The sequence below is a fragment of the Artemia sp. Qi Xiang Cuo genome, chromosome 6 (assembly GCF_049724085.1).
Source record: "Artemia sp. Qi Xiang Cuo chromosome 6, ASM4972408v1, whole genome shotgun sequence".
Classification (NCBI taxonomy): Eukaryota; Metazoa; Arthropoda; class Branchiopoda; order Anostraca; family Artemiidae; genus Artemia; species Artemia sp. Qi Xiang Cuo.
This window is the reverse complement of record NC_142799.1, coordinates 39,579,897-39,596,196: the sequence shown is the minus strand read 5'-3', so window position 1 is coordinate 39,596,196 and position 16,300 is coordinate 39,579,897. Positions and strand designations below refer to the sequence as shown.

Genomic DNA, 16,300 nt, shown 5'->3' with positions numbered 1-16,300 from the left:
GAATAACGTCTTATGTTATCTCTTAAAGAGCCACTTTTTCTCTTCTCTTGGAGCATAATCATCATAATAATCCGAGTTATATCTTGCACTATACACATTTTTCTTTGGGTTTTCACTGCTGTCTTTTACACTATAGAGAAAGCCCTCTTTTACCAGTCTCTTCTTTTGATCCTCCTTTTCTATCATATCCATCCTTCTTTTATCTGAGCTTACTTGCAATCGGTATAAATTTCTCTCCATGTCACATATAATTTTTCTTCTCGTTTCCTCCAGATTCTTCTCATCTGTCTCTGCCTCTAAGCTATCTAAACATTCAGTAGGTTCATGTGAATACTCAAAATCATGAAAATGTCCTTTACAAATAGAACAGTTGCAATAAAAGGATATTTCTAACTCAACTTGTTCACTCATGTTATTACACTGCTCACTAAAAACTTAGTGAATTCTATTCACAGACTAATAAAACTATAGCAAAAAACCCGTTCCTTATATTCCCTCCGTCGCTAATATGTAAGTAGCCCTCTGATTGGCTGAGAAGGGGGATGTAACCGACTCGCTGATTGGCTGAGAAGGAAACACGTGATCTAACTGTTTCCGGGAAACTCATAACATTTGGCTTGAACAAAAACATCAAATACTATTTCTGGATCATCCATAAAACAGACATGAAAAACATCAAATAAATCGAACAACAAGTGAGAAAACCATAAAACAGACATGAATTGCTGTTGACATCCATAAATGTGACAAAGTTCATGTTTTTCAAATTCTCACTGACAAAAACCATTAAACATCCATGAAAAACATCAAATAAATCGACCAACACACATAACCATCCAAGAAAACATACATAAATGTGACAAATTCCTGTTTTTCAAATTCTCATTGACAAAAACCATAAACCACGTGGTTCTCGTGCTCATATATGGTGTTAAAAAAGTTGTAGGTGGCAGCAGGGTGTTCTCGTCGCGCTGGTACCCCCTCCTCTACTTACACGGTCGATGTCTACCTTAATGTGCCGGTGAACGTTTATAATGGCTAGTCCTGTCAGTTTAGAGCTCTTCGTTAGTATTTCCTCTTCTATTTGATCCTAAAATATTCAAATAAAGACCAAAATCGTCAGAAAAATATGAACTCTAATAAAGATGCATGTAGGTATGCGCTTTAAATTAAGTTAATGAGTCAAAAAAGCCCTTAAAAAACAAATAACTGTGTGTTTGTTATTTTTATGTTTTATAGGTATAGATTGGTGATTTAAATTCTCAGAATTTCAAGCTGCGCTAGATTATATTTGAATTCTTTTTTTAATCTTGAAATTTTCCGATGTTCAATTCAAACGTTTAAATCTCGATATGTCTGTTGAGCACAAACTAAAAATTTGAAATTCTGCTGAGATTTAGCTTTCGATAAGAGAATCGTCCTGTAGAAATTTTGATTTATATAATCGTGGAAATATAATAGGATGTTTTGTAGGGTACCAAAATAAGTATAAAATCCTCAGCGGTAAATATAGCAGTATATACTATTCTTTGGGTTTATATATGCACCCCTATACATAAACATAACTATATTTAGTGACTGGTTGGTATGGAGAAGGTGAGAAATTCTGTAGTAATATTGTCATTGCATTCCATTTCCGTGGTTGACTCAAGTAGTGTTAATTTCCACTTTTTTTCAACATTTTATTAGCAAATGTTGAAAAAAAAATCGATGCCATTCCACTTATTAAAATTGAGAATTCAGAGACCCATCTATGCCAGCTAGTTAAAAAAATAAACACATAAGTATTTGCCTTCTTTTATAATTAAAAAAAAAAATCTATTTTTCTTAAATGATTACTCCGACCTTTGAAGGAGTATTTCGACTCGTATGCTTAGCTTTAAGTGTATACTTATGCGAAGCTTTAGTAAAGTTCAGATATTTCTAAAGAGTTTGGCTTTTATTTTAATGTTTTAGGATGAAGAGAGGAGGTGATATGTCATATAATGCAGAGCTTTAGATGAAAATAGACAGTAAAGCGGTCACCGTTTGTTAACCGAAATTCAAAAAGTAAATTAATTATATCTTTGCACTTCTCATGCATTTATTTTCTTTTATACAAATCCTACAAAAAAAACAAGTTCAAATTTTATAACAGTCACAAAAAATAATGATATCAATTTCTTCACCCCTGTGTCGAGACTCAAAAACAAATCTTTGACAGTAAAAAAAAATTTAATATTAAGTTTTTCAGCCCTGTTGTGACAGCACAATCCTGAAATATCGTTTCGACAGCCTAAAGAAGTTAGGATTTTAAGTTTACCCTTCTTGTTATTACTAAAGGAAGACTTTTGCCTCCTCGTTTCGCTTTTGTGGTAATACGAACAAATTCCCTTGATAAATACAAATTTAATTAAAATACTTTTAGGCGATATGTGTCATCAGTAAAATCTAACAGAGACCAAACAAAGTAACTGAGACTTTGTTTCAGACTTGTTTGGAAAAAGAAACAGTCTTAACAATTAAAATCTTACTAATAACTCAACTATAAAAAACCAATTACTTTAAAGTGTTACATCATCCCAACCCTAACCAGAGCAAGCGGTCCCAATCCCAACCCCAAATCCGCCACTACGTTAGAGGGGCACCCCCGTGCCCCCCACCTGGATCCGCCGCTGCACCAATAGTGGCTGAAATTTAAAGAAGAGGAAAGTTTGGAAACACCTAGCATCTTGAAACAATGTATACATTAAAGAATTTCTTGTTTATTTTTATACTTATTCCAAATGTGTTCAGATACTTGGAGGCCCCGTTGGCAGCCATTTCAAGTTTAAGCTAATTCGTTTTAATAGACAACGTTAATATATCGGAGTATTTAACATTAATGTATCGAACAACTTTTGGCTTTTTTCATTTAATATTAAATTACGCATTTTGTCTGTATTTTTGACTACGTTTGCTAGGTAAAAAACAAGAAAGCCAATGAAAGTTGACGTTTCTATACATTTTTATTTAATACACCGATAGAATGAGCTCTCATGTTGAGACTAAACTGTTCAGTCTGATGAAAACTATCAATACCGTTAATCTTTCCTTCTTAACTAAACACACGTAGTAGGACGAGTGTCCCTCCATTAAAGCTCATATGTCCTTCCGGTTTGTTAATTGTGTCACGTACATTTATCTTTCATGGTTAATAAGTGCGAAATATCCTGAAGTTTATTCCAGTCATTTATACAAAAAATTGGTCTTGGAAAAAATTGGAGCTACATTAAAGCAAAGACTCTCAGAAATTAAGTCAAATAATACTTCAAACTTAAGACGAACAGTAATCACTACCAATGGATAAATGAGATCCAAAACGAACAGATTCTTCCAATCAATAAGTAAATCAAACTTAAAACGTACGGAATTTACCACAGACAGGAGTGCAGCTAACGTCCCTTAGTCTTCTAAAGGCCAGAGCGCCATTCGCGCTTCACTGAAAATAAAACATATAAAATTTTCCCTTAATAATGTTAATAAATCCAAAATAGCTGAGTCTTCCAAGAATGAAAATTTTTATGTTTTAAGCAGTCAGTTGTATGTATTAAACCGTCAGTTAACTTTTACAGTTCTTTTCAGTAATCTTTTTTAACGCAGCGCTTTTTTTTTGGATGTTACGACCATTGAAAACACTGGTCGGAAATTAAAATCATTTTCGGTAAACTGCTAATGACGCTCTGGACTTTTGATGGCTTAAGAGCATTAGCCCTAATCCTGTTTGCGGTTATTTCCTGTTCATTTTAAGGTTGAGTTATTATTTGACTTTATTTCTACTCAGCTTTGGTTTGATGTAGCTCTTTACTTTTTTGCAAAAAAACTTCTAATTATGGAGAAAGGTTTTATAAATTAATTTCTATTCGGCTTTAATTTACGTAATTTTTTTATTGTTTTATTTTTAAGGATAATTTGTACGTTCTTATCGGTCTTTCTGCTGTCGGATTTGGTTTGTTACTGATATTTTAAACACAATTTTGCATCAAATTTTATTAATTGTTCCACAATATAACTGTGGGTGGATGGCTGGGAGGGGTGGAATATTATTCAAATAAAAGTATTCAAAATCTTCACAATTTTTGGCCTTCAACCGGGCTCAAGCAATCCTGACCCGAACCGTGACGAAACCTTCAATAAAGACAGATATTGATCAACCATTTTAAAATAGCATTCTTATTGTTTTATATTTTGCTTTCACTGTAATAAACAAATGTAATTTGAGTTCATTTATTAAAAAAAAGTTTTGGTTTGTGTTTAAAAAAATGGAAATAAAGAAAGTACGTCAAGAATCAATGCCACCAGATTTATCTCTAGATGAGTTTCCCCCGGTTCTAAAACTTTAATTAAGATGCAATGCCTGAAATTTCTGTCAGAATAAGTTTAAAAAAATAACAATTCACACTAAAAATCAATACAGTAACACATTTCTTTAAACATTCATTATCTTGACGAAAGCCTTGATAAGAATAGGCTAAGTATTAAAGGTTGGAGCTGTTCCGGTGTTGTGAGATGGATTGGGGTTTCCACCCAGTCATAAGTTCTTTCTTCCGTCCCTATCCTCGAAAGAAAAACCCTGCTTGTGGGGCCTCATAGCAGTGTCAGGGTGAACCTTTCACGAGTTTGCCTAAACAGAACCATGACTACGAATGGTGCTGCAGGGTAACCTTGAGGATTGGTGCATTCGAGGAAAATATAACCTTGTAAGCGACACAGAATTTGCACTTGATTCTGATTAATAGATAATTCTCCTGAATTTTGTTTCTCTGGTGGGCTTTTTGGGCTGAATAACTTCTTCCTAGTTAAGCTCTCTGTTATGGACTGCCTCTCAATCGTAGTGTAATATTTGTAGGCATGAATATATAGTGAGACGGAGGTAATAAACTTGAGATTGCATGAGTGGGATGTCTGCTCTTGTTGATAAAAGAACAATGCTAAGTTCGGAAAACATATAGTTCCGAACTGCAGGTTTTGAGTAAGGGCATACTCAAAAACTTCTTAAAGTTTCTTGGCGATCGAATGAACAGCGTAGTAATGCATAAAGGACAGACTGATAGACACACCTTCGATTTTTTATCATTATATGGTATGCCAGATCATGGTTTCAGCGGCAGCTGCAACCTAGTAAAGAGCGAACCACAGCCCATAGTAATCAAAAGTTGAAAAACGTGTTTTAAAAAAAATTGTCTTGTGAGAAAAATTGTCATTTGCAACTGAATGGTAACTCAGGAATGGTAACTATTTTTTCGGTTAATCTTATAAGTAAAAGTTAATTGCGAAAAGAGATTTATGGCGATTTCGAAAAAGAGCCTGAAACCCCTTGAAAATGGCGTCAAATCGAAAAAAATTGCACCATTGGAATCAGCATGGTCGGAAACCCATTGAAGGATAATTACAGTCCCCCACCTTGAACACCAAGGAAAATAACTTTTTTGCATGGGTAGCACTGATCTGTCTCCCTTTTTTTTCTTTTTTTTCTAGCAGGGCTAGGGGGTGGCCAGAGCATCATAGAGAGGTTTTTAATAGCTCATTCGGAAGGGAATTAAATTTGTAAGTGCTCTTTTGAAGTTACCAAAAAGATTGGAGGGCAAATAGCCCCCCTTCCCTACAGGCTCCCTCCCCCAAATAGCCCTATAAAAATCTTGAGATAGCCATTTTGTTTAAAATAGTTCAAAGGTCCAATATATGTGGTTTTGGTGATGATATGGCCCTCCATAGTCCCTGGGAAAGGGCTGTATGTGGTATCGGGCGTATCGATATCAGGCGTATCGGTATCGCTCGTATTGGTATCGCATGTATGGTATCGGGAATATCGGTATCCACTTTTTTCAGTCATTTTCTAGGCTCATTTTTTTAAAGCATGTCCCGGCAAGGTATCATGGTTGCAGCGGCAGCTGCAACCTAGTAAAGAGCGAACCACAGCCCATAGTAGCCAAAAGTTAAAAAACGGGCTTTTAAAAAAACTGCCTAGTGAAAAAAAACACCCATTTGTCCCTGACTCAGGAACGTTAACTATTATTTCGGTTCGTCTTAAAAGTAAAAGTTTATTGCGAAAAGAAATTTATGTTGATTTTGAAAAAAAAACTTCACACCCCTCGAAAATGGCGTCATATCAAAAATAAAAGTGTACCATTGGAATCAACATGGTCAAAGCTTTTTACAGGGAAGTTACAGTCCCCCTCCCTGAACAACAAGGAAAATCACTTTTTTGCATCGGTAACACTGATCTCTCTCCTGTTTTTTTTTTGCTTTTTTTCAACAGTTCTAGCTACCAGAACATCATAAAGAGATTCTTAATGGATCATTCAAAAGCTATTTCTCATATCTGCGTGCTCTTTATAAATTCTGCCATCTGCAAGTGCCATATGGCACTGAAATGGCACCTTTTGTGCAATTTCTCAAAGGGTGGCACTAGCAGGCAACCAGAACATCGTTGGTAGATCTTTTATAGCTCATATAAAAGATATTGCAAATATCTACGTCTTTCATATAAATTCCACCATCATCAAGTTCAAATGCCACTAAAAACGGCACTTTTGCTGTCGTGTCTCAAGTGGAAAAGCTGCGCTATAAAAAAAAAAAAAAAAAAATTGATTTCCAACAAAATGTTTTGCTCGAATTCAAACAAGTCAAAAAAATCCAATTTTTATGTTGGAATTGTCACTTGCCTATTGCAGTCAAACAAGTCACAAAAAATCAAACTTTTTTGTTGAAGTTGTTAATTGCTTATTGAATTCCAACAAATTATTGAAATTATTAAGATTTATGCACTTTTCAGAAGAAAAAATGTAATTTTCACCGTAAAAAGGCTATATCAATCAACACGGTTTGAACTTCAACAGTCGTTTGAAGTTTCTTGAATATCATTTTAAATTTGACTATAGGACCATTGAAAGTAACATGTATAATTCAATTATTTGAATTATAGCAGACAAAGGGATATGCTAATTGAATGTTGGGTATAAAAAGATAATTATAAAAATAAGGAAATATATTGTTACTTTGAAATAAGTTGAACTTTCTTGTCTGCAAAATGAACAGGCAGAAACTTATGTACAAAAATTATCTTTTAGCTTTTACAATCGCTTTTTCAAATACATTTTTTGTGAGTTTCTGTTGGTAGAAAATTTCTTAAGATGCTATCCTAACCTTAACAGTACTAACGGTGAAAATATATTGCTTTCTGAATTCAATTTTTTCTAATTAAGAACGAAAATCCTTTTGTGGGAACAACTTATGTCTTTGCGATGAGCGTCATTTTTGTAATGAGACCCAAAAAGCGTTTCAAAAAAACCTATTCCATGGATTTGCCATAACTTTGCTGCTTACGCTGAATAGCCAAGTAAGCAAATATGTCGAAGAAAATAAGACGCCTGTAAGGGTATTTCAGTCCTTTACGTACACGTAAAGGAACCAAAAGCTTCCCCCAAAAAGAGAATTTTAAAAAATGGTGCACATTTCAATTGGACTCAGAAATACTACACTTTAATAGCATGAATCGCGCTTCAAAAACTCTGGTTTGCTACAGGATTAATTAAAAAATAGGACGTTAGCCCAATAAGTTTTATCAAACTGTTCATAGTGTTAAACTGTAATAAAGGAGCGACTCAGCTCAAATGTAACCAAAACTCAAAAATAGAATTTTGATAGCAATTGCTAAGAACTGGGTTTTTATGCAGATAGCAAATATATAAATTTTATTACGTTTAATATCTACTCACCAAAGACTCCAAGCCTCAGAAGAAAAAGGCATTTTGAAAACAGAGAGCCTGATTTTCGAAAAAGGGAGAAGCACTCCCCAAGGAGTCAATCAAAACTTGATGTAAATCCGACATTAAGGTTCAGCGTTTTAAAAAATGTTACAGTGGGGGTTATGATCTCTAATCTGCACAAATGTGGAATTTATGTTTTTGTCAAAAGACTGATCACGGATGCGTTTCTATCTGTTTTTTTTTTTTTTTTTTTGTTCTAGTGTCCTTTTAAAGAGACCGTAAAGATTGGAGGGCAACTAAACCTCCTCCCAAGGCCTAATTTGTCTTTTTTTTGTTTTCGAATGTTATGATTTAAGATCAATTTGACAAACAAAAAAAAAAATCATCTCCTTCAACTACCTAAAAACGTATAATACAGAAGTAGATTTAATGATAAGACCTTCAAACGACGAAGCGACAATTTAACCTAGGGAACATTCAGATCAGAGAGAGAAGACATTCTGATTGTGATGGTAAGTATTCAGTTTAGTTTATTAATATTGATAACTTGTGTCTTATGTTTCCCAGAATGTTTAAGATAGTACATTTTTATAAATAAAGAAAAAAGTTTGGTAAAATTCAATGGCACTGTTCTATTAGCTGTAAACCCTGCAAGAAGTGAAGTTTGGTTAATGCTAATGAAATAAAACAAAATAGGATAAAAATGTAATAGTTTAGAAACAAAAATTCGGTTTTACATTTGCCCATTAGGGAGGTGGGGGGGGGGAGGGGTAAGGCATAGCATACACTAAATACGTAACCTAACCTAGGTACCTTTTTCCCCATAAATCCCAAGAAACTAAAGTTTCAATATTGTAAACCCAGTTAGAAACCACTGTTTGAAATCCAATTCTCCGTTGAGAGAACCTGTTTGACTAGTTTCTTTTATCATCTATCTTGCGTGGCTTGCAGCCAATGGAACAGTACCAATTCTACTTTATCTACTTTTGGCTATCTTGGAAAGGGGTTAGGTTAGGAAAATGAAACTTTCAGGGATGATTCTACATGCTGAATTATAAGTACTTATTTACAATCTGGAACATACACAAAAAATAAAGTTTGGTTAATGCTAATAAAGTAAAGTAATATAGGATAAACATAAAAGGATTTAGGAACAAATTCTAGCTATATATTTGCATATTAGGGGTGATGGGGGGAAAGCATGGCATATATTGAAGATCTAATCTAACAAAACCTATATACCCTTTTCCCCCTAACAACCCATAAACCCAAAAAACAATGGTTTAAATATTGTAAAACCGATAACAAACCACGCTCTACAATCCAGTACTCTATTGAAAGAAACCCGTTTCAAAATAAACCCGGATCTTCCATATATAATATAACGCATGTGTTCCAGAAAGTACATAAGTATCAAAGTATGTTCTGGGAAGGTATTTTGAAGTACCTACCTCCACTCCTTCTCCCTCTAGAGGGTCCTTAAATTTGCTTACATGACAGGTCTATGCTTATTGAAATTTTGAAAAAACAACATTTTACCTTAATTTTCAGTTATCAGTTCCTTTTTCTGAAGTTTAGTTCCAAAACTGCAATTCCTGTTACTTAAGTAAAATTTTAAGCCCTATCCATTTTTTTTTTTCTTCAAAATTTAGGAAATAAATTTGCATATCTTTAAAACCTTATAGATTGGAATTGAGCAAAGTTGTGAAGCTGAAAACAATTTTGTTGTACTTCATCTAAGCAGAAGATCTATTTTGCAAGGTTTCAATTTTATAACACACAGATTTTATGAGGTGGCGAAAAAGAGATTCTATGAGATCTGATGAGTAAGTCAAAGGTATTCAGAAAAGACAGGATTCGTGGCATTATTATTGCAACCGTTCACCTCTAAAGGTAGAAAAGGGGAGGGGGAGAGTCTTTCTTTTATTTGTGCCTCGATTTGATTTCATCTTCACTTCAGGTCCGAGTATCACTGTTTTCCTGATTGGAAGATATTTCTTACTCAAGTGCCTTCTATTTGTCTGCTACTACGCCATTGATTTACTGATTTCCACCATGAAAAAATGCAGCTGTTAGGAGGTGTACAATTATCTGTGAGAAATTTGTTTTTGTAATTATGTTTTTTTCTAAAATGAATTAGATTATTTTTTTGTATTTATTGATGCTTCAGAAAGAAGAAAGTGAAAGTGAATCCTGAGGACTAGATATTAGACTGTAGACCTAGGAATTTGAACAACGCTACTGATGGAAATCCAATAAAAGAATAGGAAATCCAGAAAACAAAATGGAAATCCAATAAGGATCTTAAAATCCAACATACTATTTTGTCAACAAATTAAAAATTTAATTAGGGTATGAGAATTCAACATTTTGTTTCTCAACAAATTGGAAATTCAATAATGACCATGGAATTCCAAAATTGTCTCCAGTATTCAATTTCAGCTGTTGAAATTCAAATTTTGTTGTTGATGAACATTACAAACAATTTCTGTTGAATCTCAAACGATTTTTTTTTTACAGTGTGGGGCTATTGGGCTAACAGAACTTTAAAAAGTGATGTTTAATGGCACTCATTTTTAAGGCATATCCCGGCAAGACAGACTCTAAACCTATTACTCATATCTGCGTGCTTTTTATCAATTTTACCTTCCAAAAGTGCCATATAGCACTAAAATTGGCACTTTTGGTACCACCTCTTAAGGGGAAGAGTTTGGAAGCATAAAACTGTACCATTGCAATAATTATGATCCAAAGCCCTTAAATGGAGGCTTATAAGATCCCCTCGCCTATACTCCCCATCCAGACCCTCTTAGTAAGTTTCATAAATCAACTAGTCATATTAAAAGTAAAAGATTATTGCGATAGCAAATTAACTACAACTAAAAACTTTTCAACTAAACATCTACCAAAAATTAAGGTTGATTCATCAATAGTTTTGAATTGAACCTTCAAACTTCACCCTGTGATGAAGCCTGTGTGCTAGTTCTAACGGCGGTAATTGAGGGAAAGGGATGTCCTTTGCCCTTTAGTTTTTGCTCTTGCCTAGGTTTTGAAATCACCTTTTTTTTTGGTCTTTTCATTGGAAAAGTTGCTTGTTTCATTTAAAAAAGCTGGGGAAACAACCGAAAGTGCATTTTGTGGGAATGTGCTATCAAGGCAAATTTATAAAAAGCGACGTATAAATATAAGCTTTAAATGAGCGCTTAAACAGCTTTCTTTTGTTACAGAAGCCTTCTAGTTTCTGCTAGTCAGTTGGTGATTTATAAAGCCCTGTCTTCATTATGGCTTTTTCAGGCGAAGTCGGCCGAGTAAAAACAGCTTTTTGCTCATCGAAAAACAAACGTTCCTGAAAAACATGTATTGTTTTGTGAAGTATAGATAATGAACTTTATGTTATAGACTGAATTGTTTCTTAGCTATCAAGATTGTTTTGCAGTATCTCCCCTAGATCTGTGATAATTAGAAATTATATTAAAAATAAGTTTTCGACTATAACAAAGGAGTGGCACTAAAACTTGAAACGAGTATACATTATTCTTTATAAACAAGAAAGATCCTGGCAGTGTTGTTTCTGCATTAAATTACAATCAAAAACGAACAAAGATTAATTTAAAAAAAAACAAAGTTTTTCTGAGGGAAGCAAAGAGTGAAGCTGAAACTTAAAACGGAGAAAATTATTACTTCGCGGCCTATTTAATATATATTAATATACCTAGTATAAATAAACCAACTAATTATGCTTCCCTATGCTTTTATGATTATACAAAACTTGTGCTTTACTGAAAACACACAATGATCAAGCATATTTGGTACAGTAAAAGCACACCAATCAAGGACACTTGTTATAGGTTCAAGATATTATCAATCCCTTTTAGCATCAATCCCTTTTAAGATAAGGCAACAATCCAGTTTAGGATTGTTGCTTTAATTTTTTTTTTTCGTTTATTTTGGTATGACTTCTGCACAATGGCTCAGTTCAATGACTGGCTCTCGTTTTGGTTCTTAATAGAACATGCCATGATTAGTTTGTGAACGAGTTCAAATTAAACCATCTTGATAGTCTTAGGACTATAGACTAGCTTTAGAATTTGTATCATAGCTTGAAATTCACTCTTGTATAGAGAGAAATAATCGGATTTCCAGAGTTCATATTATGTCTTATTCGATATATTCTCATTTTATGTCTTATCTTCATTTCAAGTGATACTAAAGCATATTTCTTACAATTTAAGAGTGTATATTACCCAATATTGGTATTATAGCTGGTGAGAGCAAAATGCTGCTTGATAAATGAATCCAATGTATCTGTATGCCGTTCAATCACTTCGGGGTTATTAAAAAATAGTTAATTTAACGCTTGCGTTTTTAAGATAAATTTAATTGCTTCCTTAAGGTTACTGATATCATAAATGGTGTAAGATTATGAAAATCCTTATAGATTCGTTTAGTGTTGTCAGGCTACATACTCACTTTTGACTCTTAAATCAATAATCCTGTCGTTTATACTTAACTTTTGTGTTTTAAGTAAAGCGCTAGTTTTGTATAATCATAAAGCATAGGGAAGCATAATTAGTTGGTTTATTTGTCCGAGGTATATTAATATATATTAAATAGGCTCTGAAGTAATAGTTTTTGTCCGTTTTAAGTTTCAACTTCGCTCTTCGCTTCCCTCGGAAAAACTTTTTTTTTTAATTAATACCATTCTGTAGCGATTAATACTTTTTACGAGAACAAAACTGCTTTAATTTCGGTAGGAAATGAGGTTAGTGTCTGGTTTCGTATTGAGTCTTGAGTTGTGAAGGGTTACGTTTTATTCCCATTTATATGGATAATTTTGATGGACTTAGTCCTAAAGAACACAGCAAAGGTTATCGAAGAGCATGGAATCTAATGGGAACAATTCCTCCTCCCTCTTAAAAATTATCCAAACAGCCCTGGATTTCCGGTTGTTAATGTGCATTTATCATTAACAAATACTATATGTGAGCAACGAGTAAATTGCGTAACTTATTACTTACAGCCCTTTCTTCAGGGACTATGGGGGGCCACGCCATCCCCAAAGGCATAGTTATCGGACCTTTCAATTATGGCGTATCAGCTGGATATCTCAAAATTTTTATCGGATGACTTAGGAGAGAAAAAGACTTGGGAGGAGGGCTAGTTGCCCTCCAATCTTTTTGTTCACTCAAAAGGGCACTAGAACTGTCGACTTACGATCATATGAGTCTTCTCCCGATCTTCTAGGATCACTGGTTTGATGCAGTCATTCTTGAAAAAAATAACAAACAAACAAAAAACAAATAAACACGCATCCGTGACCTTTCTTCTGGCCAAAAATTTAAAATTCTACATTTTTGTATATAAGAGCTTGAAACCTCTACAATACGGTTCTCTGATACGCTGAATCTGCTGGTGTGATTTCCCCCTCTTTTTGGAAAATTGGTCAAATTTACTCAGGTTCGTAACTTTTGATCGGTTGCATAAAACTAAATGAACTTTATGTATTTGTAATCTGTATAAAATTCAGTTCTTTTGATGTATCTATCATTTTTAGAGTCTCAGTACTATTTAGCCGTGTCACCCCTTACTTACAGTTCGTTACCACGAACTGTGTGATTTTTTTAAAATCAATTATATTCATTTTTTGGGGCCAATTTAGGGTATTGGTCTTCGAACTCTCTGTACCAACGGAACTAACACCTTGAAACAAATGAAACTTTATGGCACTCTTAGCTAAATACTTAAAAAAAACATTAAAATATTATAGAAAAAACACAATGATTGTTAGACAGCATATAACCTTTTACTAAGCGTTTGAAAAAGCCGGCTATGGACACGTAGAATGATTCATACTAAGCATAACGAGAGCAAATAATTTCAAATATTTAATTCTTATATCTGAAATTCATCGTTTCAAAATTCACGAATACAAGTACATGGGACAGGAAGGGGGAGATAAATTCTCTTATTGTAAATTTTCAGAAAAAACATCTCAATTTTCAATATGTTTCGGGTAATTCGTCTGTTTTTACCTATTTGAATTTACTCCTCCCTTAGAATATAAATTCTAGCACGAGCACTTTGTTTCAACGAAAATTACGGAAACCTCAGAACACAACGGTGGCACACCAGCAAGCCAGCTGGGAATGTATAATTTAACTACTTTAATTCAGACCCTTTTTGGAAAAATTGGACACGAATCACTTAGCACCAAGCTCTCAAAACAAAGAACGCGTATAACTGCAACGTTTATTTTTTATTTATTTTGAATACTTTTACTTTTTATTCATATAGCGAGCGGCGAAGGAATTACATTCAGGTATTGACGCTATTTTTTTCCAATAGGGACTGCTGGAACAGGCGTACGCTGAAATGTCTTTCGGGGAAGGGTAAATTCTTCAAAACAGCGAAAAGTTGGCAAATTCTACAAGACTTATTGGAAACAGCGCGCACACACACACATGCACACATGACTCTTCCCGTATTTCCCTCCCCCCCCAGATTTATCTAGGTCCCCATTTGATTGAATCTGACTGAGCTTACAGAGTCACACTGCTGACTCCCGTTCGAAACCAAATAACCAGCGATACTAGGACTCAATCTACTGCCCTGAGGGACGCTGGATTTCAAGTCTAGTGCTCCAACCGCAAAAGCGTGGAAATTGTGAAAGAAATAAATACCGGATTTTTGCGGACTGAAAGGAGGGCTAGGCCACAAAGATTCACCTACACACTGGCTGGCCTGACTCTAGGTATATAAGATATAGATACTGAAGGAGCTTTTTGTGTTGGGGTTGGGGGGGGGGGGTTTTTTTTTTTGTGTGTGTGTGTTTGCCTCTATCTCTGAGAAAGGCAATTTGTTTTTCTAATGATAATTTGACTTGACAAGTTTGAAACAGCAAATCAAGTGCAAAATTAAAAGCTACATTATACTAAAAAAAAAACAAATAGATTGTCATTTTATAAATCGAATTTATTATCCTCAGCAATTTTTGTTTTGGCTCGTCAATGCTTTTGGTCTTAGTGATTCTGAAAATTTGCTGTTTTAGCTCTCATAGGAAAGATTTGCATCGCTAAACCCCATACACGGTAATTGACACTGTAAAAAGAACTTAAGAGTAAAATCTGACATTCGACAATTCAAGTAAATCTATGAATACTTGCTTTATATTTCAGAAGCAATTCAATTTAATTTGTACTGATATTCATTAGAATCAAAAAATAAAATAGACTATTTTGTCAATTAGTTTTGAAGGGAGAGAGACAACATCCTCCCCCCTCCCACAAAGATTTGAAATCCCTTAAGGGTGGTAAGAAAAAGGATATATGACCAGGTGGCATGAACTAATTACAGGGGTTTTGGGAGCTAACTCACTGTCATTTATAAAATTATATACATCCCTTTTAATTAATCATTTGTCGTATTTTAGACTATCATATTGTGCCAAATGAAATTTAGCTCCTTATAATTCCTTATTCTTCCCTAATTTCCCCCACACCTATACACAACTATACTATGTCCATTTGGTGTTCAAACAACTGCAGTTGTACCTAGGGCAAAATTTGTATCAAAGACTTATAATGTGAGAATAAAATATAAAGTTGCAGAAATAAATATTTGTCGTGTTCTAATTGTTTTAAACCTTTTCCCAACTCTTCTTTGAAACTATGGATTGTCAGGAATATGTATATTTTATTTAAGAATAATTTCGTAAAACCAATGGTATTCATTGGTCTAAACTACAACGTAAGACAGAAAGAACTTTCATGTTAAAACTTAAAAATTGGAAGTATTTGGATTTTTAATTAACCAGGTAACAGTAAATAAATGTACTTGAAAATGTCACGGTAAAGTAAGGCGTTGCCATTTACCTAATCTAAGAGTATCTACTCGTAGTAATGTCCTTTGGGGGGGGGGGCAAATTTGTTATATTATTATATATATAATAGTTATTATAAATAATAATATTATTATTATATATATTATTATTCCATTCAACAATGTAGTTAAGAAGCGAGAATTGCACAGTATCCCTAATGGTAATTAATACCCCATGGGTTGTGCATGAGTGGACGCCAAAACGCGTTGGGTCGATTAAGAAACGAAACCATGGGGTTGGGTTTATGAGGACGGTTTTTTTTACCATCACAAATAAGCAAACTACCTTACGAGTAGATTTCAACCTTTTTTTTTCTTTAGATGCTCCAAGAAAGCTTATATTCCTTGTATTTATCCAGTTTTTCGAACTGTTCACTAGAACTAACCATCATTCACTAGGATGGAGCGTCCTGGCAGAAATGATGACCGGCGCGGAGACGCGAAAGAGAATTAAACAGGAACTGGTGGTTTAGAGATAGCCATAGTAATGTGGTTTTCCTAAGGCTTGATAAACGGCTACGAAGAAACTTCGAGGAGCAAGATTGATAAAAGAAATAATAAATTCTGAACGACATAAAAGACAGGTAAATTCCAAGTAAGTATTACAAAAAAAAATGTAAAAATATTTCCTAGGGCTCAAACTCCTGAAAACAATTTGCATTTGCCGAGTAAAGTTGCCTATCAAATTTCTTTTA

The 16,300-nt window shown here is 34.1% G+C and overlaps 1 protein-coding gene across 1 annotated transcript in view; it reads right to left on the bottom strand.

The window, feature by feature from the left end:
• The window catches only part of LOC148951218 (uncharacterized), a 67,468-nt gene extending 51,496 nt beyond the window's left edge, over positions 1-15,972 (bottom strand). The window contains exon 1 of the mRNA XM_089090740.1: positions 15,911-15,972. The gene's annotated coding sequence lies outside the window, so the exon portion shown is untranslated. The remainder of the gene's footprint in view (positions 1-15,910) is intronic.
• Between the last annotated feature and the right edge of the window lie 328 nt (positions 15,973-16,300).